This window comes from Sciurus vulgaris, assembly GCF_902686455.1.
Source record: "Sciurus vulgaris genome assembly, chromosome: 9".
In the NCBI taxonomy this organism is placed as follows: domain Eukaryota; kingdom Metazoa; phylum Chordata; class Mammalia; order Rodentia; family Sciuridae; genus Sciurus; species Sciurus vulgaris.
In genome coordinates, this window is record NC_136469.1 from 14,014,604 (window position 1) to 14,039,783 (window position 25,180).

General features: G+C 34.5%; 1 protein-coding gene across 1 annotated transcript in view; it reads right to left on the reverse strand.

Moving 5' to 3' along the window:
* Positions 1-19,692: 19,692 nt before the first annotated feature.
* The window catches only part of PABPC4L (poly(A) binding protein cytoplasmic 4 like), a 98,015-nt gene continuing 92,527 nt past the window's right edge, over positions 19,693-25,180 (reverse strand). Inside the window, exon 3 of the mRNA XM_079154537.1 lies at positions 19,693-19,709. The gene's annotated coding sequence lies outside the window, so the exon portion shown is untranslated. The remainder of the gene's footprint in view (positions 19,710-25,180) is intronic.

A 25,180-nucleotide genomic window follows, 5' to 3' on the forward strand; every position in this document is an offset into this window, starting at 1 on the left:
GAAGTAAATCAAGTTATCCCTTATGAGACACAGAAAAAAAAAATAGTGTTTAATTTTAATCACATTAAACTTGTAACAAAAAATGTCATTTTCTAATATGAACTCAGGGAATGAAAAATACTAGGATTCAAGTATTCATCAAGGAATAGAAACATGTTGCTCAGAGAGTGGAATGAGACAGGGCACATTAACTCAAAAACTGCATAATGCTAACTAGCTAATTGTAGAAATGGTTGTGATTACAAGAAATGGACTTGGAAGAGGTAAAACAAGAAAAAATACAACATTTTGATGATAGTCTCTAGTGAAATTAACAAAGAAAAGCAAAATTATTTTTTTTCCAAATCTATGTAAAGATATGAAATCCTATTCTTTTACATTCTTCTGTGAACATACTTTCATAAACATGTAACAATTGATAAACACTTCTTTTGATGAACTAGGATCTTTGCTTTGAGAAACAATAGCCACCATATTTCTACTTATTAAAGAAAAAAAGATGCAATAAGCTTTATAAATGTTAGAAAGAAACCACACACACACACACACACACACGCACACACCACTCATATATTGTAATGACTGAAACAACATGGAAATAACTGGGTAGTCTATTTATCAATTGATTTTTATATTATGATGTGCTATTTAAGGCGTTTGATCACAAGACATCCTGAGTGTGAAGATAGATTAATTCATTTGAATATAAGATTCATTCAGCTAATTTTGAAAATTAACATGTTTACTCCATACATCAATAGCATGTAAGTATCCTTGGTCTTGCAACCAACTTTAATTCTCTAGATGAATAGATTGAGACCCATATTTAGTATTTCTTCTTCATGAAACTCCAGCCTGTTGCCAGGAAAGGCCCATCACACTATAAACCAACAACAATCAGATCAAGAGAGAGGATGACAGCAGATGGAAGATGTCACTGAAACGGTGGCAGACTGAAGTAGTGTAGAATGGTAACTAAGTTAGAAAAGGAAAGAACATTGAAATTTATGTGCTAAAGAAAAAGCTACAACCCCATGCAGCTTAAGAGATAGGGCGAAATAAATGGTAAGGATAGTAATGTTCCGTCCAGTGGTACCGGCGCGGAGAAAGGAGACACCACCAATCTTTAGTTGATCAGATTTATTGCATCCTCCCTGTTTTCCTGCCTCCTTTGTTCTGCCACTATCTCCCTTCTTCTACCCTCTCCCTCTCTCCTCCCCCAGGCTCCTAGCTTATCAGCCAATTATAGCAAAGCTTTCTCTCACCAGGAGAGCATGCAGAGGAATGTCAGCATAGCACTATGTGGATCTCCAGCTGTCCACGCGCGGCATGATATTAGATAGCCAATCCTAGAGCCTGGCGTTAACACGTCATAAGTCTCCAAGGAACTAGTAGGCAAGCAACCTTTTTGGGTACTTCCTTATTTTGGTATCCGGTGCCCTTTGGCTCACTGCCAGGCACCATCTTGTCTAAGACGGCCCTCAACATAGTAATGGGATAAATAGTCAAAAGCCAATATAAGAACAGTAGATATCCTAGCAATTCTTTTCTGTCTTCCAAAATGCAGAGAATTAGCACTCTTCAAACTAAAAGAATGATATCTGGGTTCTGTTCCAAGCTTTCCTATGCTGCCACTAGGTTGTTTACAATTTCATCTACACTTTTCCATGCAGATAAAACACCATGTTTTACTTAAAGACCCACTTGAAAGTTAAATTGTCTTCTATCATAAAGGCAAGGGATGAAAGAAAATAAACAAGAAAACAAAATTATCAGAAGAAGCATAAATAATGCAAGAAACATAATCTACACACACACAATTATTCAGAGAACGAGTAATTGTGTTCTCTTTATTATTATTCTCAGAGGATAGTAATAATGAGACTCATCATTATTCTCAGAGAACAGAACATATTGCAATCATGAAATATGAATAAGCAATAAAATTAAGAATAACCAGAACTAGAAAGAATTTGTGAAAAGTTAAAATCTGAGGGATTAATTTTAATAAAGTTTAATAAAATAGTTTAAAGGTGAAATTCAACAACAACAAAACAACAACCAAACAAATAGAGATCAAAGAAAAAAAGGAACGAAAAAAAGAAAAACTTAAAAAAAATAGAGTTCCGGACTTTAAGTAATAGGAATCTTAAGAAAAAAATACACAAAAATAGAACAAAGAAATGACAAAAGAAAGAATTCAAGAAAATTTTCCATGATCTCAAAATGCATTTTTATGCCCAAAGAACCACAAAAGCAGATCAACAAATGCTGAAAGGCACACTCCCAGGCTGTTGTGAAATCAAAATAGTGGAAAAAGGAAAAAATTCCAAAAGATAACAGAACAGGACAATATTAAAAATCAAAGAAATCTGAGAGAAACCGAAGGGTAAGCAAGAAACACACAACAGGTGTGCACACACACACACATACAAACACCTACACACACTCACGTCTTTAAGAAGAATCAAGAAGCAGAGTAGTACCAGTCTGCAATATACTAGAGAGAATGAGAAAGAAAGAGAAACAAATATAGAATATATTGAGCAATGTACTTTTCTCAAAGGTGGAGTAATTCCAGAGAATAGAACAAATGTGATTGAGTTAACCAGGATCCAAAACAGGAATAAGTAGAAGTGGTCATGCTTACTGATTATTGTCAAATACAGAATCAACAAGACGCTTTATAAAAAAGAAGACAAAAGTAGAAAAGAAGGAAGGAAAGAATCAAGAATAGAAAAGGATACAATTACATTTAAACAATTCTTAACAAATCTTAAATGTATGGAGTAATGAGTCCTTACAGGAAGACTGTTGTGCATCAGGATAAGTACAGTCAACTTCTGATTGTGAATGCAAGCCACAGAAGGTCAGTATAGTACTTATAATGCTAATGGGATATCATGAATCTCTTAAGGATTTGTATGACTTAAAATGAGAAGTATATGGAAAAGAAAAAATTGTATCAATTCTACCTTGATTTGAAAGTTTCAATCAAGGTCTAGCCAATAATACTTTCTAATATCTTAAGGCAAAAAATGATTAATCTGCATTAGAGCTTACATGGTTTTAGGTCATGGTCAGCTTTCTCAGACGCAGGCAATAATTATTTGGGGGCATATGTCATGGTTTTCCATGGAAACTCATATGTATACACTTTGCCAAATATTCAGTTCTGATCATCCATTATCACATTTATCTTCTAAATTGACCTGTCTAAAAATTTGCAGTAATGGTAGTAGTTTCCACCTCTTCTGCCAAAGTCCTTCTGCTTCCTTTGGAAAAGAAAGACAAGCCCCTCACTCATACTGAATTGTTAATAAGGTATATTGTGTTAGCATGTACAAACTTCAAGTTAGTAAGCAAAAGGGCATTTACAAACATGTTGCTAGTGTGAAAGCTAATGGCAGGGTAACAAAATCTGTTATAATTCAAGAGGACTCTGATTTTGAGATTTCAACAAAATCGATTAATGAAGTTGGCATATGGTATATCATGAAATCTATTTTTATGATATTTTACTATGCTACTTTGACTGCAAAACTTTAGTATAAAAATAATTGAGTGTATCACTGTAATGGAATTCTGACAAGTACTACCTATCTTTATATGTGAAAAGTAGTTCTTACAAATTCTATAAATTATAAAAAATAAAATTGATGACAAATCTTTATTATCCTACTAAAAGTAATCTTAATTCAAAGAGAGCATGTTACTTACAGAGGGGAGAAGGTAATGATAATATTTCCTGTTTTAAAGTAATCTATCAGGTTTCTACTTCTGGCAATGGTGGAGAAAGTAATTCAAATTAATTGTCTTATCATTGAACAACTGGATAAGGTAGACAAAATGTAATATTTTGAAGTATTTTCTTGAAGATTCCATTTGAAGTCTCTAGAGATCAACCAAGACTGTGACGAACTATCCAACCAAGTTCCAGAATGGGAAAAAAAAAAAATTCCCAGGGAAAAGAGATTAGCTTTTGTGGAGAATTTTCAACCACACACGTCTGTTTCTATATTGAAAGGAAAACTATGTGAGAAATGCTAAGCTTAGCAGAGTTTTAATAGACTCTCTGGTTAGAAAGATCAACATTTAGATTCCAGGGTCTGAGAAAGAAAGAAGAGGTTCCTTTTTAATAGCTTTCTTGAATCTCATCTTCTCTTAAACATTGAATTCTTTTTAATTTCTTGATGTGTACTGTCAACATAAAAAATCACAGGAAGTTATGCCAAGCCAGGACACCATATATTGAGGGAAAATAGAAATGATGAATAGATCGACAATTCTGGATTAATATATATTCTATGAAAGATAACAGTATGAACAGAAAGAAAATAGCAGATATAAAATACAGTCAACACATACAAACATTGACCAATATTGACTGGATACTTGGTCACAAAAGAGAACTTAACATTTGTCAAGGTTACAAATCATAGTAAAATGTATGTATCATTCATTTTTTTTTTTTTACAGACTGCATTTTGATTCATTTTACACAAATGAGGTACAACTTTTTTTTCTTATGGTTGTACACAATGTAGATTCCTATCATTCGTGTAATCATACATGTACATAAGGTGATGATGTCTGTCTCATTCCATTTTTTATAGCCCCACACCCTCCTCCCTCTCATTCTTCTCTCACCACCCCTCCCCCCATTATATATCATCTTCCACTTATCAGGGAAAACATTCAGCCTTCTGCTTTCTTTGGAATTAGCTTATTTCACTTAGCATGATATTCTCCAATTCCATCCATTTATCTGCAAATGCCATAATATTACTCTTCTTTAGGGCTCAATAATATTCCATTGTGTATATATTGTTAGTTTGGAATTTGGGCGACTATATGACTGAGAGTGGAGCAACTGAGAAAAATGGCAACACGCTACACACTGTCCAATCAAACAGGCAGGAAAACTCCACTGAACCCTTACCTCCACCTATCACTCAGCAGGACCCCGGCCCATTCCTGCCTATAAAGACCTTGGGCAGCCAGGGCCAAGAGCGATCGTCTCTGGTTCCCTAACCTGAACTGTACTCCCAGGGGCTGGGAATTTTCCCTGAGAGTCAAATTCCAATAAAACTTGCTTTGGCAGCTTTCTGTCTGATTTTATTTGGCCACTAGTCGTGCCTCTAAGCTTACATATATACCACCGTTTCTTTATCCATTCATCTGTTGAAGGCCATCCACTTTGGTTCCACACTCTGTCTATTGTGAATTGAGCTGCCATAAACATTGATGTGGCTGCATTTCTGTAGTATGCTAATTTGAAGAATTTTACATTCATTTAATATCTGAAATAATATTAAGATTTAATATTAAGTATTCAAAATGAGCATACTGGTAATTTCTACCTTTAAAAAATGAATGGGACATCACTGGAGACTTCACCCACCCACCCCCTGCCACTTCAGTCATTTTTTAAATGTAGAAATTACCAGGATGCTAATTTTCAATACTTAATATTAAATCTTAATATTATTTCAGATATTAGATGAGTGTAAAATTTTTACAATCTTGGTGATAAATGTAGATGTTATTTCAGAAAAAGAAAATAAAAATAAACACGTGGTTACTTATTTTTACTTACCATAACAAAATTTGCTAATTTTCTTACTATTAGATATGAAATAAAAATTTATCTGACAAGCTTTTTCTTCTACTTCAATCTTCATATCAGTGCTTAATCATGATATTATGAACCCAAAGACATCTGAAAATTCCTCTTAAAAATATGTGTGGGGCTAATCTTTGATTTGAGACACTAGTGCTCTAGCTGCTTAACTTATTCTGAGGAAAAAAAATAGATATTTAAAGAAAATAGCAGTTAGCAAATTTTTTTCTATTAATAGATATTTTGTAAATACTTAGGCTATATAATATAAATTTTGATGGGATAACATCTAAATCCATTGGGCATTGACTTGTCCAAATCTCAGTTGGACTTGTTTTCAGTGAAAGAGGTCAGGGGAAAATAAAATGCCTGGAAAGAAATTAGTCAAACAATTCCAGAGTCGGAGTTTTGAAATTTGAGCAAAGTGTTACAGAGAGGTTGGGGATACTTTATATTATGAAAGTCTAAACTGTCAAAACATAATTAAAAATTCTCACATATTTTTTTAAAAATTATTTATTGTGCATACATGGGGTAGAGCTCTTGTTTCTCTGGTTGAACACGATCACGTATTGTTTTATAGAGGGAAAGCAGGAAACCAAGATGAGCTCCACTTGGTTCATACTCATTGATAAACAGTTATATAACTGGCCTAGTTGGAGGGGCTTAGGGGACTGGTAACTCACCATGTAAGTACGGTTTCTTTAGAGAGATAAAGCCTCTCACCACTCTCAGCAGATGCCATTATTTCGATATTTCAGTATTTGTGATCATTTCCATAAAGTGGTGAGGACTTCCCCTTTCCCACATGCATTAAGGAGTTTACGTGAGTTAAGAATAACGTCATCACAAACCTATGAGGTTACTGCTACAGTCTCTATTTACAAAATGAAACCCGTAACAGGTAAGTGAATTATTTACTATCACACAGCTGCTGGGACAAGTGGCATTTGAATATTTTTTTAACCACCTCCAGAACGTACCTTATCTTCCTAAAAACGGCAGCACTGGAAACATGAACCAAGCATGTGGTCTCATCTCTCTGGTGGCAGCAACTGACCTTAAATATTGTCAGTCACCCTAGCCCCCAGCATTAGATATTACAGCACAGAACATTCAGAAATACCTACATGTATGCATAGATATATGCATATGAATATACACAGGTTTACGTATTAGCATGGACATGAAGTAGGTTAAAATAGAGGGTTTTATTTTTCTCAGTAATTTAGCAAATACAGTAATATGCAAAAATAAAAGCAAGGTGTTTGGGTCAGATATTTGAAGTTAATAAATATATTAAAAGAGTAAGTACAGAAAAATAGAGTAAAGCAATTTAGAGAAATGGTGGGAATTTTTGAGCAGCTTAATGAGCCCTGTTAAGTATAATGAGGATAACTTTATAGTTGCCTGGTTGAGTGATGATGTTTAGTAATCCTGGAAACCCAGATGCAAGTAAAGACAAAGTGAGCAGGAATTTCTTTAGGCTGCTCTGGGAATGGACAAATGGGTACAGAAGGTTCACATATTGATTTAAAAAAATACAATAAACGTTGAATAAATAAACATGAGTATATTCAAAACATTATTGTTCTAGGAGCTTCAAAATTAGATATCAAAATCTTATTTCTGTTGGAAAAACATGAAATGAATAAAGAATTGAGGGACAATGGCTGGCACGAAACACACAATGTCTTCCGGATTCTTTTTCTCCCTCTCAAGTTGATTGTCCCATAATAGTGAGGTCTTGTCCCCATTGGTTCCCACACTCTCTACAAGGATGCAGTTTTCCCAGTTTTTTGGCCTGAGTTGACAGACTTCTTCCTGAGCCTCTCAGCCACCTCACTGCATATTATCAGACCTGGGACCAGGAGCAGACTCAGTGTTCACATTCAGGTTATGCTTTCTTTCTGGACATAAAGTATATGGCTCCATGGGAATACCTTGTCCAACACTTTTATACCTTCTCAGAGTGCAAAGGTAAGTTTTGCATAACAACTGGGAAATTGGGGATGTACAGTTCACCCGAGCAAGAGTTTAGGCACAGAGGCATAAAGACCTTCCTGTGGTTCTCCTAGATTTTTCTCAGGAAGGAAACTCGTATATCTTTGTTAACCATATTTAAACAATTGGACGAATCATATCTGGTTGAGTTGTTTTGAATCAGGGAAATATCGTATCTTGTTTATGTGAAGCAGTATTAAACCCCATGTGGAAATTTAATGTTTCCTATAATGCATGGAAGACAAAAAGTGCCTAATGGACAGGAAAAATGGACAGATGAATGGATTGTGTTTTAGACAGCTTTCTCATTACTGTGGCCAAAGGACCTGAGAAGAACAATTTTAGAGGAGGCAAAGTTTATTTGGTGTCCGTGAGTCAGTCCAAAGATGGCCAACTTCATTGCTCTGGACCCAAAGCAAGGCAGAAGAGTGGGGTGGAGGAAAGCAGCTCAGAACATGGCACCAGGAAGCAGAGAGTCTGTAGAATAGGGACAAAATATAAAGACCAAAGACATGCCCTCCGCAATGACCCACCTCATCCAGCCACACCTTACCTGCCTATAGTTACCACCCAGTTCAGCTCTATCAGGGGGATAAAGCACCAATTAGGCTAAGACTCTCATGTCACAATTACTTCACCTATAAATTTTCTTGAATTGTCTCAATCATAAGATTTTGGGGGACCCCTCACATCTAATCCATAAAAGATTACACATTCCCTAAAGCAGCACAGTCTGTTGGGAGCTAACATGTCTCTATTAGTGCAGGGGCACTTTAAGGCGACTGTATCTCAGAGGGTGTGAATGTAAAAGTTGATGGCAGATGCAGAAGAAGAAGATATTCACAGTGGAAGAGAATGTCAAAGTGTTCAGAGGACAGAGTCTGTGATTCATCCCTGTCTTGTTTTCACACAGTCTATGGAAGCTCTTAAGTTAAAAAATTCTTTGACTGGTATCCTCAATGAGTATGAATGAATGAAGGGTTGAATTATTGATTCATTCAGAAAAGTCACTTGGATTGTAGTCTATTGAATCAACCTACTTTTTCTTTTTTATTACTGTTATTAATTATCTGAAAATTCAAATTATGTCCTAAGTATACTGTTCATCCTTTTAGCCTTTCCCCACAGTCTCCAAAGTTGCTACCTGTGTTCCTATTGTAATTTCTTATGATTTTACATTTTGAAAAGAACAAAAGTCAATGCCCTCAACAACCTGGTTCATTTTCAATTTTCCATTATCATTTTTCCCTTCCTTATGTCCCCATAAAATATCCGTTACTTTATTTTAATTCTGTGTAAATTAGGGAACATTTGTGTATTTCATAGCATTTTCTTTTATTGTTCTCTTAGTATTTCTAGAACATGGCTCTGCAAACATGCATCTATTCATCCAGAAATATGAATTATTAGTCTATAACATTCTTTGCTCAAACACTAGAGACAGATTGACTTAAAGAAGCATAATTTCCCAGGATAAAGGAGTTAAGAAATAAATAAGGCAATCATTAATTATGCTAGGGACTAACAAAAAATAAGTAAGTACAATGGAAGCACTGATATAGAATATAGTAATTTATGGAAGCATTTATCTACATATCTAATTTCAGTAGAGTTTTAAGAAATTCTTCTCCAAAAAGGCAAGTTAGTTGAACTATTAAGTCAAGGACATTTAGAGAATGAAATTAGAGCCATAAAATTCCAAAGAAGCTTTGAAGAAAAAAGAGAATCTGAGGAGAGAATCTGGTGGCTGAGGATGTAACATTTGAGTTCATGAGATAGGCTGGGTTAAGACAAGACAGTTTGGATGTTTAATAAAAGTGAACTCAAATGTACAAAGGCACTTTAACAAATGAGGTACTGATTCACTCGTTGCAGTCACGTCCCTTGGAGAGTAGAACGTGGATGGACGTGTGTGGCAGCAGTAGGACCAGCTATGTCGCAGTGAGGCCCACCAAACCTGCTGATGGGAATGGGCTCCAAGATGAAAGGCTCAGTTGTGCCTGCCTTGGCTTAGCGGGGGGTCTGTGAGAACACAGCAGTCAAGGAAATGAAGGTTCCAGTCTTAGAATGCTTAGTGGTAACTTTTGAGAACATGACATGAGGGAATCTTGGGGTAGGTAGTAAGTCAAAGGCTCATCTTCAGACATGCTAAATTTGAGATGTCTGTGAGATAATCAAGACTTCTTGCGAAAGTAAGTGGGCATGTGAGTCTAGGGCTTAGATGGAAAACCTGATATATGTATATATGAAACTACATATAACATAAATTTATATACATAGTTTCATACACACATGTAGATTTATGTATGTCTGTATGTATATACTTTGCAGAAACAATGTCATCATTCAGATGACATTTATATCCACAATAATGAGATTACCTGTGCTATCCATATAGCTCATCAAGTATCAGTGTTTTTTCCATTTATAACTTAATTTATTTTGGAGGGAGTACTGGGAATTGAACCCATGGCCTTGCACATGCTACACAAGTGTTTTGCCACTAACCTATATCCCCAGACCCTTTTGTAACAGTTTTATAGCACTAATACTTTATTAGTATTTTAGTTTTATTTTGTTAGTGTTGTTTTCTCACATGGTATCAAGTTTATAGGGAGAAGATTTGTTGTGTTATTATTTTCTATATCTTCCAATTTCCTAAATTGTGTGTGTATATGTGCATATATTTTGTGTCCTACGTGTGATTGGATTAAGTTTCCTGAAATTTCCGATCTTCTGCTTCTACATAGCTATGTATAATTTTTCTGCTCCATTCTTTGAATCTTGCCTTCTTTATATTCATACAGTCAATGTGGTCATAAATTTGGACAATCTGGACATGTACACTACTGTCTTCTCCCCATAAAAAAGATTTTTGATGAAAGCTTAAAAAGAGCATTTGTGATCTTTGCGCTATAAAAATAACCACTGATTCACTCAGTGCATTCGGGTTACAGAAGAGAGTAAAAGAAGTTTATATACATTATGCAAACCAAAGAGCCTTAGATAGAATTATTTGCCTGTGTTATAGGGATTAACATGTGGTGGGTGAGATAAATAAGATATCTTTCTTAGGGTAGTAGATTAGCAGCAATTCAGAAGTCGTAAGTACTGATACAGATTTAATCGATCGCCAAAGCATGATTAAATTCCATATTACATAGCTGTAAGCATGAGAAAAATCAACTTAAAAACTGTATGAAAATACATGGAAGAGTAGGTTGAATATAGTTAACAATAATTTGCTGCATATCTGCAAAGAGCTAGAGAAGATCCTGAATATACACACCAAAAAAAAAAAAAAAAAAAAGAAAGAAATTATCAGACTATGAGGTGACAATAATGTTAATTAACCTGATTTGATCATTACCAGTGTGTACATGAATGGAAACTCAGATTGTACAATTATTATCTAAAATATGTACAAATATTGTATGCCCTTCAAAAAAATAATTAGAACACAGACAACTGTAAGAAGTCCTGTGTTCTCTGGTGTTCTGTTGTCTTCACTGACTTCTGTGTGTCCCATGCGCCCCTCCATCACTCAGTTGATTTTCCTATTTCCTATATTCTCTTACCATATTATTCCCTTGGAAGGTTGTTTCTAAGGTAAAGCATCAATCTACTTTCACAGAGTTTTCACGTTCCTTTCCATCATACTTGCAACTATGTGACATGTGGAATTTGATCATGCTTTGGCAAACAATTATATCTCTAAGAGAATTACAAAGAACATCAGTATCTAGGTAAATACCCATGAGAAAAAGCAAAGCCAAACAAAACAGAAGTTCATAGGTTCATACTTTCCAGACCCAGAGACATAACAAACTAGGAGCATGAAACTAAAACAAAAATATATGCAAAAATTGCAGCAGGTGAAAACTAACTGAAGCCCAGCCTTTCGGCATGTAAAATGACCCCTTCTACTTTCAATAAGTGACACTAGAGGAACATCTTATGTAAATGTCACACTCACACCAAACTCAGGAATTATTTACATTAGTTCCACCGTCTTCACGAATCTGACTCTCCAAATCAAGGTATAACCTAGTCCCTGAAATTTTCCATAAACGGAATAATGAACACCAAATTCATGTGCATAAAAATAACAGACATGGGTTGCCTTCATTTCTGGTTAAGATCACCTGTGTCCCCACACACTGGGTATTTACAGGGATTGAAAATCCCTGCTTATTCTAATAGGAAATAATAAAACTACTATCACTAGACATGAGCTGGATTTATTGCTCAGCATTAAAAAAAATGTCAAACAAAACGGAAGGAGGGTGTGGTAACCTCATGTTGGTGAGTCTCCCAGAAAACAGAAAAATTTCAGTTATTACATTCTGATAAAATGAAGGCTCCATTGAAGGAAAATACTCATCGCAATACTAGCAGTACGTGGAATTTTCTGTATAGAGATACACTTTGTAGCATTCACCATTTACATATTTATATTTATGCATCTTTTCAAAGTGTTCATAAAAATGTATGGGTGTGTGTTGAGTGTGACATTTGCCCCAACTCATAAACAGATAAAATAGTTCTAGTGAACTGCTGGACAAAATAAATCTGGGGCCCATGGAACAGCACAGTAATTCTCAAATTTAATATCTGACAACTTTTATAAAATGCTGTTTATTTGTGATAGCTATGCCAGTGACAGGTTTTCAATAAAGTTAAACTATACAGAAAAAAAAATGAATTAACAAGAAAGATACAACTGACAATATGAATATAAAAGTGGGTATTAATTTTTCGATTTTTTCTTTTTATGATTTATGATTTGTTTTTCTTTTTGTCTGCACACGTTATGATCCTAATACTATAGTAAGATTATATACCACTGAGATTTCAGGAAATAATAGTTGCGAATATGAAAAAAGTTTAAGTGATTTAATCTTGTGTTCTAGAATATATTTGGAGAAATGTTCTTTGTTCTTAAACTTGTGTCTATTTTGAATTACAGGGTGTGAGTGAGAAATCAAAATTCGATCTCTTATTTGTACATCAACTGCTTTTGCAATGCCGTACTTCATCTGAGAGTATGGCATGAGTCTGTCACCTCTCAGATGCTGCCTTATGCAGCTTTGCTGTTACACCCAGAGAAATGTTTCCTTGTCAGTGGTAATTTGCATCTGGCACTTTATCAGACATTGATTTTCACTTCTCTTCCCAATGCAGCAGTAAGACTTGGAATGCCTGAGTTGTGTTTGATATTTCATTTGGGAGTTCTTATAGTCTTTCATTGCCACAAAAATCTATTTTCTAAAGGCCTAGAGTTAATTCTTCAAAGGTAAGTCTAAGGTTTTTATTGCTATTGCTTGGAAGTGAAAGGTACAGTCTCCTTCAATGTGGCTTCTGAAATAGGAAAGAGCCATCCAATACTTTTGACTGATAAAACAGCATTGTTCTATACTGAGGGAAGACTCAAAACTGGTATTTTCATAAGCATTGTAGGAAGTGACAAAGAAATAAAATTAAATTCTGAAAAAATCATGTTTTGTTTTAAGAAATACTTTCTCAATTTTCAGGAGTTAAAAAAATTAATATATTGAAAATGATTATAGATGATGAATAGTAGTCTGCTTAATCTACATAAAAGTGGGTCACAAACGCAAGATACATGGCATAGAATCGTGCCATAGCATACATCTGCATAACATCTGCAGACACTTGGTGAGTTCTAGGGCAGATTGAGGAACCACCAAAGTTTTGAGTTAGACTTCAAAGCAATCCCTTTCAGTCAAACTATAGTAAATTTAATATAAACAAATTTAAGCATTTAGTGTCCAATATTTATTTTAAAATGCATGTTCATTAAGGCTCAAACTCGAGTAATAAGGAAAATCTGAGAAGCAAAAATTGGCGTTAGGGAGGGCTGTTTCTATACACTTAAATGATGCTAAAGTCAAGACTTAAAAATCCAGAGAGAAGTAGAAACTGAACTTTTAAAAAATAGATATCTTGTAATAGTGTTTATATATGTACTTTTAAAACCTCGGTGCCACTCTACTACCACCTTCTTGATAGAAAAATGCCAATAAAATAAAATAAAGTTTATAAAATAAAAATAAACTTAAAAAAAAACCTGTATAAAATGACATACAGTTCTGATTCCCATTAGTCTCTAATGACCCTCATTACAACCCTAACTGCATTTTAATGCTGCAATGTAATGCCTCTATTCATCATCAGAATGGAAGTTGAATGGTGACAATTGACAAAACTTAATAATACTGAAGAGTTCACAAAATTCAAAACTCCTTGTGTATATTTTGAGCTTGAAAGTAAATTCATGATAGATGAGCCTCAGCCCAAGAAAAATGAAACAACGCTTTGCGAGAGAGGAAGTAAAGATAACGTGATCTAATGAAGCTAAGTGGCATTGCTTGCTTTAGCAAGTAAGCACAAGACAGAAAGCTTCTGAAAAAAAAAGTAAAAGGGATGAAAAGAATTTGAGATCAATTATTTTTCATCCTGAGGAGATTCTTATAAACAATGTTTTAATAGCCCTGAATCCTCAGGGATCCTCTAGCCTCTTTCATAAGCCCTATTATCTTCGTTTGTAACTGAATCTGTGAATGTTTGTGGGGTTGTTTTCTTTCTCGGAAAATGAAATTCTTTCTTCAGAGCATCTTGTGTAGAGAGACAAGATTCAGACATGGAGTCCAGTATGAGTCTCAGGCCCAGAGAAATCAAAGGTCAGTAAAGGTCAAGTGGTCCACAGGGGCAGTTGGTTTGCGCTCTCTGTTCTCATGGTTGAAGAACCGCCAACTGCCCTGAGAGCCATCCAGACACCAACTGTCCCATTTTTATTCTGTTGGTCAACTCAGAAGCTAAATTTTTAAAGCTTTTAAAAAATTGTACTTGCTGTTTATTATTGACAATTTTACGAATAGTAAAACTCTGCAGAACAAGATAAACATCCTGATGCTCTCATGTGCTGAGCTCTCCCTCGCGGAGACAGGAACACTTCCCTGGGCCCTCTGTTTTGTATTTAATGGGCTCATCCCTCTTTTCGTAGTGGTTTTTTTTTTTGTTTTGTTTTGTTTTGTTTTGTTTTGTTTTGTTCAACATTATATTGTGAACATATTTTTCTGTTCAGAATTCAAAAATAAACCCCATATTATTTAGTCATATCCTACTGAAACCAATACTGTTATTGAAAATATAAAACAGTCTATCCCCAAGTTTGTCCTCCTTAGTGTGCTGTGAGCGTCGCACAGCCTAGAAGTTGGCTGAGTCTTGTGAGACTGACCTAGGTTAGCGCAGCCCTGGGGGACTCTTGCTGGACTACAGGCCCTTGGCCTTCATGACCATTACCCCAGCTCACCAGAACATTCCTCTACCCCTCAGCCCAGCAATGAGTACTGGCAGAATTGATCTCACTCCATTTCTCCTTATAATCTCCATTTCCATTTATTCGTTCTGTAAATATTTCTTGAAAACCTAATATTTGCAAAACAATAATAACAAAGCAAAAACTCGCTTGCCTTTCCGCATGGATCACAGGACTCATATTCTGCATGACTTACATTGACTCCTGAATTGGAAGATCTGACACTCTTCCCTTTATCTTCTGCCTGTCCTTTGAAAGTAACTAATGCATTTTAACCTATACTCCTTAGACATAGCATCTCTTGACCACTAACTTTCCTAATTGAAGATTAGACCATATTTCAAATATACTTATGCATTTTTTTCTTAAGAAACACATGTTCAAAGCATCTTGTAAAAAATTAGCATTTTTTACAGGAGAAATAGATCCTCACATTCTTCTCACATACATTATTAAAATGAGGCATGTGGGACCATGAATACTTTGAGCTATACAAGATCATGTGTGAACACACACCAAGCAGGATGTCCATAAAGACAGGATTCTGTCGTTGTTTCTAGCCAGACGTATGATGTGCAACAACTGACATTCATTTGACCATATCAGGTGGAAGGAAGGAGGATACCAGTAGCCCAAGTGCTGCTGTGTTTGGCTGATTTGAATTCACCTGCAATATTCCAAAAAGTGCTGAAAGGCATTCAGACTGCTCTTCTAATTTTATCAATTTCTCCATGTAAAACTTAGTTTTTGAGAATAATCCTAAAAACACATCTACTTAGATTTCTTTATGTTCACAGGCAAATCCATGTTTCCAAATCAAAAGGTTATATCAAGAAGATAAGTGCATGTGATACGTTACAAAACTTAAAAAAGTATATTTTGATGTTTCCCATTCTAAATTTATTCATGTTGTATTTGTTAAATGTGTTCCTTAGGAAGCAGTGTACCTATTATTCCTTAAACTACTTATTTTATTTAAAAAGATTTTTAATTTGTTCCATTATGAGAATACTAGAAGTGATTTTGTCTGATGTTTTTGTCATTTAAATGTCATCATTGACAGATACAGCAGGGACGTTTTTCTGTTGATTTCCCAGTTTATTTGATTTTGACTTTCTTAGTTTCAGTATTCAAAGTCTTACAATCATCCTGTTGTGAGATAGCAAAAATGCCTTTTTAAATTTTTCACTTACAACATTGAATTATCTGAAAAGGCAAATCGCATGAAACTTATCCTTAAAGGAAATGGATCTACTAGATATGTTCCAGTTGCTGATTAATTACAGTAAGGGAGAAGGGTTAAGAAATAAAGACAAGGGACGGGAACGAAAGGAAAAGAAAGGCTTCAAGAAAAAATAGAGGGAAGAGCTCAGAAGGAGGCACTCCAGAATTCCAGTTTTTAACCCACACTTTATCCAGTGTCTCTGACTCTTCTTATACCACAGGACATGGTTTTTATAAACTTTTTTTTTAAATCAGACATATGTAACATATGGATATAGACACGCACACGCACATGTACTATATGTGTGTATATGCAACATTATACATACAGCTTATATATAAATAATATATAAACACAGTCACAAATCAAGTGCATCAAGGTGCATCGTTCTTCTATCTGACAAGGGAAACGTGCTATTGAAAGAGGCAAGGAACAGACCCCTGGGTCTGTCACACCCACTGCTGTCCTTCTCTCCTGCAGGAACCTGCTCCCTTACGTCTCACCCCCACCCCCGGAGCCCTTTGTGCCTTTTGTTCCCTGTGTCTGGAGCAGACCACACAGCAGGCTGCACCCTGCACTCCCCCCTTTCACTCACTCAGCATCACCTGTGAGAGCCACTGCTGTGTGTTCACCTGTTCACTCTCTGCCTCAAGCCCCTCTACTGAGTCATAAGTCACAATTCCTCTGTCCCACTTCCCATGCACATCTGGGATGGTTCCAGAAGGAGACTCTTTTGAATAACTGTGCCAGTGTTCCTATAGGGTTCCTTGGGTGCGGATATGTACGCGTTCCTGCTAAGTTCGTGACCAGGTGGCCTTTCTGTGTCATTGAGTAGAAGTATGTCTTGTTTTAAATCTTATTGGGGACGATTTCTTTCGAGTGATTATAATAATGTATAACCTCAACAATAGTGATATATTTAACTTTATCTCTAAACTCGCTAAAATATTATTGGTCTTCTTAAAATTTTTCATCATTCTTTGCATACATGGTAGCACTTCCTCAGGTTATTCCTAGTCATTTCCTGATAATTTAAGAAGTTGAGGATTTCTCTTGAATTTTTTCAACGTTATTGGCAATTTGAAAGGTAGATTTCTGCTCCCTTATTGAGTTACCTGTCTGCTGCCTATTTGTTGGTAAGCACTTTCCTTTCCATGCAGATGTGGCCTTTTATCATAGTTTTGCTGGGAAAATATTCTTTCCTACCTGGTGTCATTCATGGTTCTTCTTCTAAGGGCAGTGAGCTGCTCAAATGAATGCTTCATTTACTCTGTGGTTTTGCTGAGATTTAAACTTTCCTGCACTATAGGAGTGTTCTCTCTCTGAGGCCTTCGAGTTTCTCAGTGATACAATATATCAACACTTCAAATCTGTGTATTTAAAAAAGTAAACATTTTATTCAAAGAAAATTTTCCATGGGATTCAAAAAATGGACCAGATCTTTTGAAGTTGATTGTCCTGGAAGCATCTTGGCCAAGACTCACCCTAATCTCCTACCCCACCTGCCACCAACTACTGTCAGAGAGACCTGTGGGGCACCTCCATGAAACCTAAAGTTTCCCAGAGAAAAGCTTGGAAATCCTGTATTAGTCCTCAGTCCTTCTTTGATTAAGTTCTCAGAAGTACTTGACCCTATGAATTCTTTATTTCAAATATTTTTATCATTTGTTATTTAGGGATTTTCATGTCTATTATCATCTGCAAATCAAGATTAGATCCATCGAATATGTCTTAAAAATGGAGCTTTTCTTTTCTTTCTTTTTTTTTTGCCAAATTTTAAGCTTCTAATTGACATCTTCCTTCTTTTTGTATTAACCTAATACCCCAGAGCTGTAGCATAGATAAAATGGTAGAGGAGAGGGTGGGCATCCCTGAACATTCACTGGAAATATTTCTGTGTTTTCTTGTTAAGAAGATGTCCTGAACACTAACCTAAATAAATGATAGAAAAGTGAATACAGATATGTATACACACACAGTCATGCCAAAGAAAGACTCATCAATTCTTGAGTGTTCTTTTTTTTAACAAATTCAGAACTGATGGTAATTTTTGCTGAAGATATTTTCCATATCTATAGAAATAGTAACTTTATTGCATCTATTAAATCTGATTGTTACATTAATGTTTTTCTGATATTGAACCAGCCTTGAAATCATGGAAGAAATGCTACATAGTCATACAACACTACTTTCCTAATGTATCACTGCATTCATTTTGCTAATAATTATCTAGTACTTTTACAACAAAATGATATTGCTCTATGTTTGAGTCCTGTCTGTATGAGATTTAAGCATGAAGAGCATACTCACCTAATATTTTCAAGACTCTGGAGCAATTTATGGAATATTGGGACAATCTGGTCTTTGAAAGATTTAAAAAATTCCTCTATGAAATTATCTTGCCTTGGTTCTTTTTGTGGAGCAATTTCTTCATAACTTTGGTTTTTTTCTATGGAATGTGGGTATATAAGACTTCTGTGGAGCAGACACAGATAAACTGTATTTACTCTGCAGCTTATTTATTCAACTCTGTGACTAGACCTATAGAGTATTTGGATAATTTCTTTAAATACCCTCTATTTAAATGGAGGATTTTTTTTTTTTTTTTGCCATGTTTCTTTTTCTATTTTATGCTTTTTCTTTTTTTCTTGATCTCATTAACTAGTGGTTTGTTAGGGAAAAAATGGGACTTTTTAAGCAAGTTTGCCCTTTTTCCACTCTGATTCATTTATTTGTCTTTATCATTTCTTCTTTTGTGATTTCTTGCAATTTATTTTATTGTTCTATTTCTAATTTGGAGTTTAAGTATAACTTTTCATTTTGTTCTTTTACTTTTAATGACAAAATTCTTTAGAGCTATCCATTACTTTCTGATCTATTCAAATCCAATGAATTCTATTATTTTTGTTGTCCTGAAGTCAGCTAGCATTTTCCCTTTAATTCATGAATTGTTTCATAGAATCCATTTCTGTTTATGACATGGTTCTTCTAAATTGTTTTTCTTCGTGGTTTACCTGTATTTTATGGACTTTACAGAGAGATGTTAAGGCTGCTAAAGAGTAGAACTATTTATTTGTGATGATTTACGAGACCACCATCAGAATCACAGGAAGTTCAAATTGCTCCTGCACATGAGCTCATTTTAATTGGTTCAATGGTAAAATTCTTACTTTGTTTTGGAAGTGGGTTGCTATTTTCTCTCTTCATTGGCAACAATGTTTAGATCTGTTAAATATTGGAATCTATTTTTTCTGTTTCTATTGTCCTATATGTAAAAGATTTATTAATTTTGATATTTTGAAAGCTAGCAACAGTTCTCAGACCACATATATATTTTATATTTGTGTATTTATCTTTTAAAATACATAATTATGTAGTTACAATTGATACTTACATTTTGAAAAAAATCTTGTTGCATGGCACAGGGATTCAAATTGCTTTCCTTCTTCCTTTCAACATGACACTGTGCAAGTTGTCTCTTGGGAATTCATTCCTAAAGAACGGCTTCTCATCCACTAAATAAAAGTTATTTTAATTTTGATAATTTTACAGGCAATCAATTTTGGAAAATAGAAATTATAAAATAGCAGTTATGTCTTTTTAATGAGTTATTGACTGAAAAAAATGTTCAAGATAACTCATTTCTTTTTCTGTATACATATTATTTAATTTTTCCATATTTTTGTCAAAAGTCATCCTAAATTCCCAGGTCAGTCCATCATTTATAACTGCCCCACCTTACGTAACAATACATGATTTGCTACTAAAAAATACATAGGTGCAAATGTATCAAATATAAAAAAGTTTTGATATCAAAACTATTTTATTGGATATTTTGTTCCACCTTGGTCAATAAAGATACTATGGCTGTACTTACCCTTTCTATATAATTTTGAAGCAATAAATTCACTTAAGTCAAAATATTATGGTAATTGGAGGTATAAAGCACTTCATTTGAAATGTCAATTTAAATTATATTAGAAACATTGTTTTTTTCAGCTATAAAACATGATTATAGTGTTTCTAACCTAAAGATTCTATAAATATGATTTATGCTTGTGATAACAGATTTTTGTGCCATTTGCCAAATTACTAGAAAATATGTTTATATCACTTAAAAATACATACCAGGTATTTAAAAATTTTCTATTAAAAAAATCATAGTAAAGAGCATCTTTAAAAAAAATAATGATACCTATAAATTAAGCCATCTGATTCTGAACTAATATTCAAGAAGGTAAAATATTCCTTTAATTTAATTTAAAAAATGGGAAGTATAAATTACTTATGAGAAAACACTGTAATTTTTCTTCTGTAGCATCCTTTATTTCCTGGACACACACAAAAAATAGCTAACCTATTTAAGAAAACTGCTAAGTTAAACAATTTAGGGAATTATATATGAAAAACTAAGTTAACAGTTTGCATTAGAATTGCCAACATTATTTAAGAAAAGTCCATTAAAATTCACACTCTCCCCTAGTTTATTATTTCAAGGTAACACTTTTTTCTAAACAGATTGTTCTTGCAATTTTATCCATATTCTTGGTAATGTTATTTCAATAAACATGCTTTTTTCTTCTTTATCTCCTCTTCCTAATTGCCTCCTGATTTTAAGAGAGATCTGTAATATAGAGCTTGATAATACACTCCAGATGTCTTCCATCTGATGATATTGTTCTGAACGTGCAACATACTTAACAGTTCTCTGTAACCTCCGAAAAAATATTTGCCATAATGTAGTTCCATAAAATGAACTATTCACTGAAGTGTTACCCAATAACTATAGATTGAAAAGAAATTTAAAATGGTCATAACATGTTATCTTCATATAAACAGATGCATGTTTATCCTTATGCATATTTATTTTTTTGATCATAATAATCTCTTCCCTGCACAAAATAACACAAAAATAAAATAATGACGTTCAGACAGCCCATGAAATATTAAGTTGATCAAGTTGGATCCACAAGTTGTCTGCCCCCACCAAGGGTCACACATCGAATCCTTGGCCTACTGGAACTCTAATATCCAACTGCCATCTTCTAAGCCTCTTGAAGTTTTTCAACATCTTGGAAGAATTTCACTTTTCATAAATTACTCAATATTGATTCAACATTACTTCCTTTGGGTTGTTTTATTACCTTTTTGAGGTATTCATAGTCATTGTTATTAGGCCAATGTCTATATTATACAGAAAATAAAAATGTGAAAAGACTACTGCCGATACCGTAGAGGTGGGAGAGTATAGAGAAAGGATGAAATTCTCAGTGTTGTGGAGCATCAAACCAATGAATTGCAAGGTGGAGATCATATCCCTCCACCACAAAAATCTCTCCAAATTAATAATAACATTCAAATCCTTACCAAATCTGAGCCACAGTGCTGCATGGTTGTCTTAGAGCTACGCCTTCCACCGTTACTTCCCCTTCACCCACCCTCCTGCCTCCCTCTTTCCTAAACATCCACACGTGTTCCCATCTATACCTTTTCCACTTGCTCTTTCCTCGGGGGGAAATGCTCTTCCATAGGATGTGCCTTCAGCTACCTTGATTATAGTCAGGATAAGCATAAAAATCACCCCCTACTTCCAGAGAACTCCTTCAGATCACCTTCTTTAAAACAGCACTTCCAGTCACTCCCTATGGTTTTACTTTGAATATGTTTCTTAATTTCATTGACCACTAATTGATCTATTTTTTGAAATGCTTATTAACAGTCAGCCCCATGAGAAGGAACACGTCTTGAGGCCTGGGATTTTGTCAGTTTTGTTTATTATCATAACCTATTGTCATAAAGATATTCTTAGAAAAATATAAGCGCCCATTAATTTCTTTTCAAATAAATATTTGTATTACTCATTATTTATTTGCTGATTGTACTTCTAGGTAGAAAATATAATAAAGCAATCTGAAAAGAAGTAGGATATCTTCAGAGTTAGATACAGTGACTCAATTGAAGGTAAACTCCTGGGAACTCAAGATGTTGGTGGGGCACAGTACACTTTTATTTGGAGTTGTGAAATTGTTAATTTTATTTTGTAGAACTTTTGCTTTGATGGATCTCTCCTTGAAGCCTAAGGTCAACACTGGTCTAAATTTTGGACTTCTGGTTACGTATGGATAAGCAAATGCAAGAATCAAACTAGAGCCAAATCATTCTCGAAAATCTTGGAAGCCTGCACATTCTTATGCCTCTTGCCATTATGGAATAACAAACTCATTCTGGATATTACATATTTTCAGTAGTTCACTATTAAAAAGGAGAGATTAGAGAATAAAAATATATCTCCCATTTTCCAAAATGATATCTCATCTCTACCAATGCCACAAAGCATTATGAAGCCTCCCTTGAGATATCGGCATGCTTTTTGGTAAACATTTCATATACTTTATTATGTCCCTAAGTAGGGACTCTGCTTGGATTCAAGGAAAACAGGTTTTTAGAAACTATAAAATATATGCCAAGTCAGGAGAAAAGATGTGAAATATATTTTTGTCAAATTGAGCTTACATTTTTAATAACACATTTTACATCACATTTGGTTTCCAGCAACTTTCAGTGAAGCTCTATATTCTTAAGCAGATTATGTAAAAAGGCTGCTTGCATAACATTCTGGGAAGAAGATTTAGAAAGTGTTATCTTCTAAAGATCATTTAAATATAAGAGTATGAAGCAATTATCCATGGATGCTTAAAACATCAGATGGTGTAAAAACATCACCTCATCCTGTTCAATGGGAGCAATCTGGAGGCAAGCGGTGTGTGTTGTAATTGTTTTATTATTTTTAGTTGAGGAGAAAGTGCTTGTCAGAATTTGATTACCTGCCCAGGCCTATATAAGCAATTATCAAAAAAAAAAAAAAAAAAAAAAAAAAGAAAAGAAAAGAAAAAGAAAAAGAAAAAGAAAGAAAAAAGAAAACGCCATGGTGAATGTTGCCTATTAGTCAAAGAAATGCTTAATTAAAATTTTACATGATGTCGAAAGATGATTTAAAATTAGAATCTTAGAGATTCTTGACATACTTTTTAAGATCCAAAGATTACATGAAAGAAGATAACTCAAAAGAAACTCATGTTGCATCCACTTAACAGCTGAACATCCGACTTGAGAAAGAGAAAAAAAAGAAATTTTATTCTCAAGCTGCTTTATCTTACAATCACCAAATGGAAAACAATTTAGTCATATTTTACCCTCTGCAGACCAATCAAATATATCAGAGAGCAGAAAGAAAGAGAACCTAACCTTCCAAAAATGTTTTCTCCCTATAGATGCTATGTCATAACTTAGCTTTGGATTCTGGGTTCTGTTTCAACTACTCCAAAAGAACATAGAATGAATGGGCAATTGCATGCTTGGGGTTGAAATTCATCACTGCAATGTTTCATTCATTCAGCAATGCCTGAGTTCCTGTTAAATGTCTAAAATTTTTCTTAGTTCTGTAGATACAGCAGAATTCAAAACACCCAATGACATTATCCTAATGCAGTTTCCATTCCAAGAGGTTTTGATGCTCCGTCGTATCTAAACCACGATTCGCTTAATATTTCTATTACTTTTTCTTCTTTGTTTATCTAACTTCACAATTTATATTACTTCCATTTGCTACTGCTCTTATTTTTTGTATCACTGTTCCTGGGAAACTAGTTTGTACTTTCTATCATCTTTTTGTCATCAGAAATCTTGATGACTGATAATGGCTAGACTTACTTCTGCTTCTGATTTTGCCTGAAAGGGCAAATTTCAAAAATGCATTTAATTATCTCAAATGATGTTTTTCACTGTTTACCCTTCTACAGGATCTGAAGAATACATGTGCAACGTACACACTGGGGTTTTGTTGTACCTATAGCAGTCTTACATATGTTATGCTGTTAATAAAGGAGATCAAAGAATAGCAGAGGCTGGAGGATGTTCCTTCAAGTGTAACTACATTTGCCTATGGTCGGGACAAGAGGCATAGACATACATTGTGAGCATTATTTTATACCAATACAGTGTAATGCTTATTAAAGAAGTTTACTGGCAGGCATAATACTAGGTATGATTTGCTGACTTATGTGCAATCTGATTTTCTTCTGCAAATGAGTTAATAAGAGTTATTTCATGGACATAATATTTTATATTTTAAAATATACGTTAATTCTCAGAAAATAGAATCTTAAAATTATCCTGCAATTCTAAGATGATTCTTATTATTTTAATGCACTATTCCATTATGAATGTGTAATTATGGTGGGGACTTAACACTTTGACTCCCTGAATAGTGACAGCACTGATCTCTAAGTAGAATTGGTTTCTAATTCTATATGGATCTAATAAAATGTGTAAATATTTTTTTAAATAAAATATGCCTGAATATAATAGTCCATCATTTTCTTTTTACATTAATTTTGACCTGTGATGGGGAATAAGCAAAATATTAGTAGGGAAGAGAATGAAATTAAGATTTTGGTTGGGTCTTGAACATGTTAAGTTTGAATTACATATTTAGAATCCCAAACAGAATTTTCCGGCAGTTTGTCTCTTCACGCAAAACTCACCAGGGATACCCACATTTTAGATATCCTAAAGTTAGGACTTACGAACATAGAGACTGTATTTAAAGTTCCAAGAGCATCACTAAGGAGAGAATGCAGATGCATGTGGGGGTTCAGACTCCTGAAGGGTCTAGCAGGTGGAGAACCAGAGAGCAACTAACACCAGAAGAAGGAGAAAATGTTACTGTAATGGGGTAACTGTACCAACCAGGAGGTTGTTATGTCCTTAAAGGCACACGGAGAATTGTTTCAGAAGAAAAGAGAGAGTCACTGCATCAAAAATGTGAGATGAGACCTGAGGACTGACGTTGGCCACATGGGCTTTGTGATCATCCTGCAGAGAATATTTAGATATGTCTAGGAATAAAATAAAATAAAATAAAAAATAAAAGTGGGTTTTAGGAACGAGAAAAGGAAAGTTGAAGCCAGAGAGCACAGGCAACTCT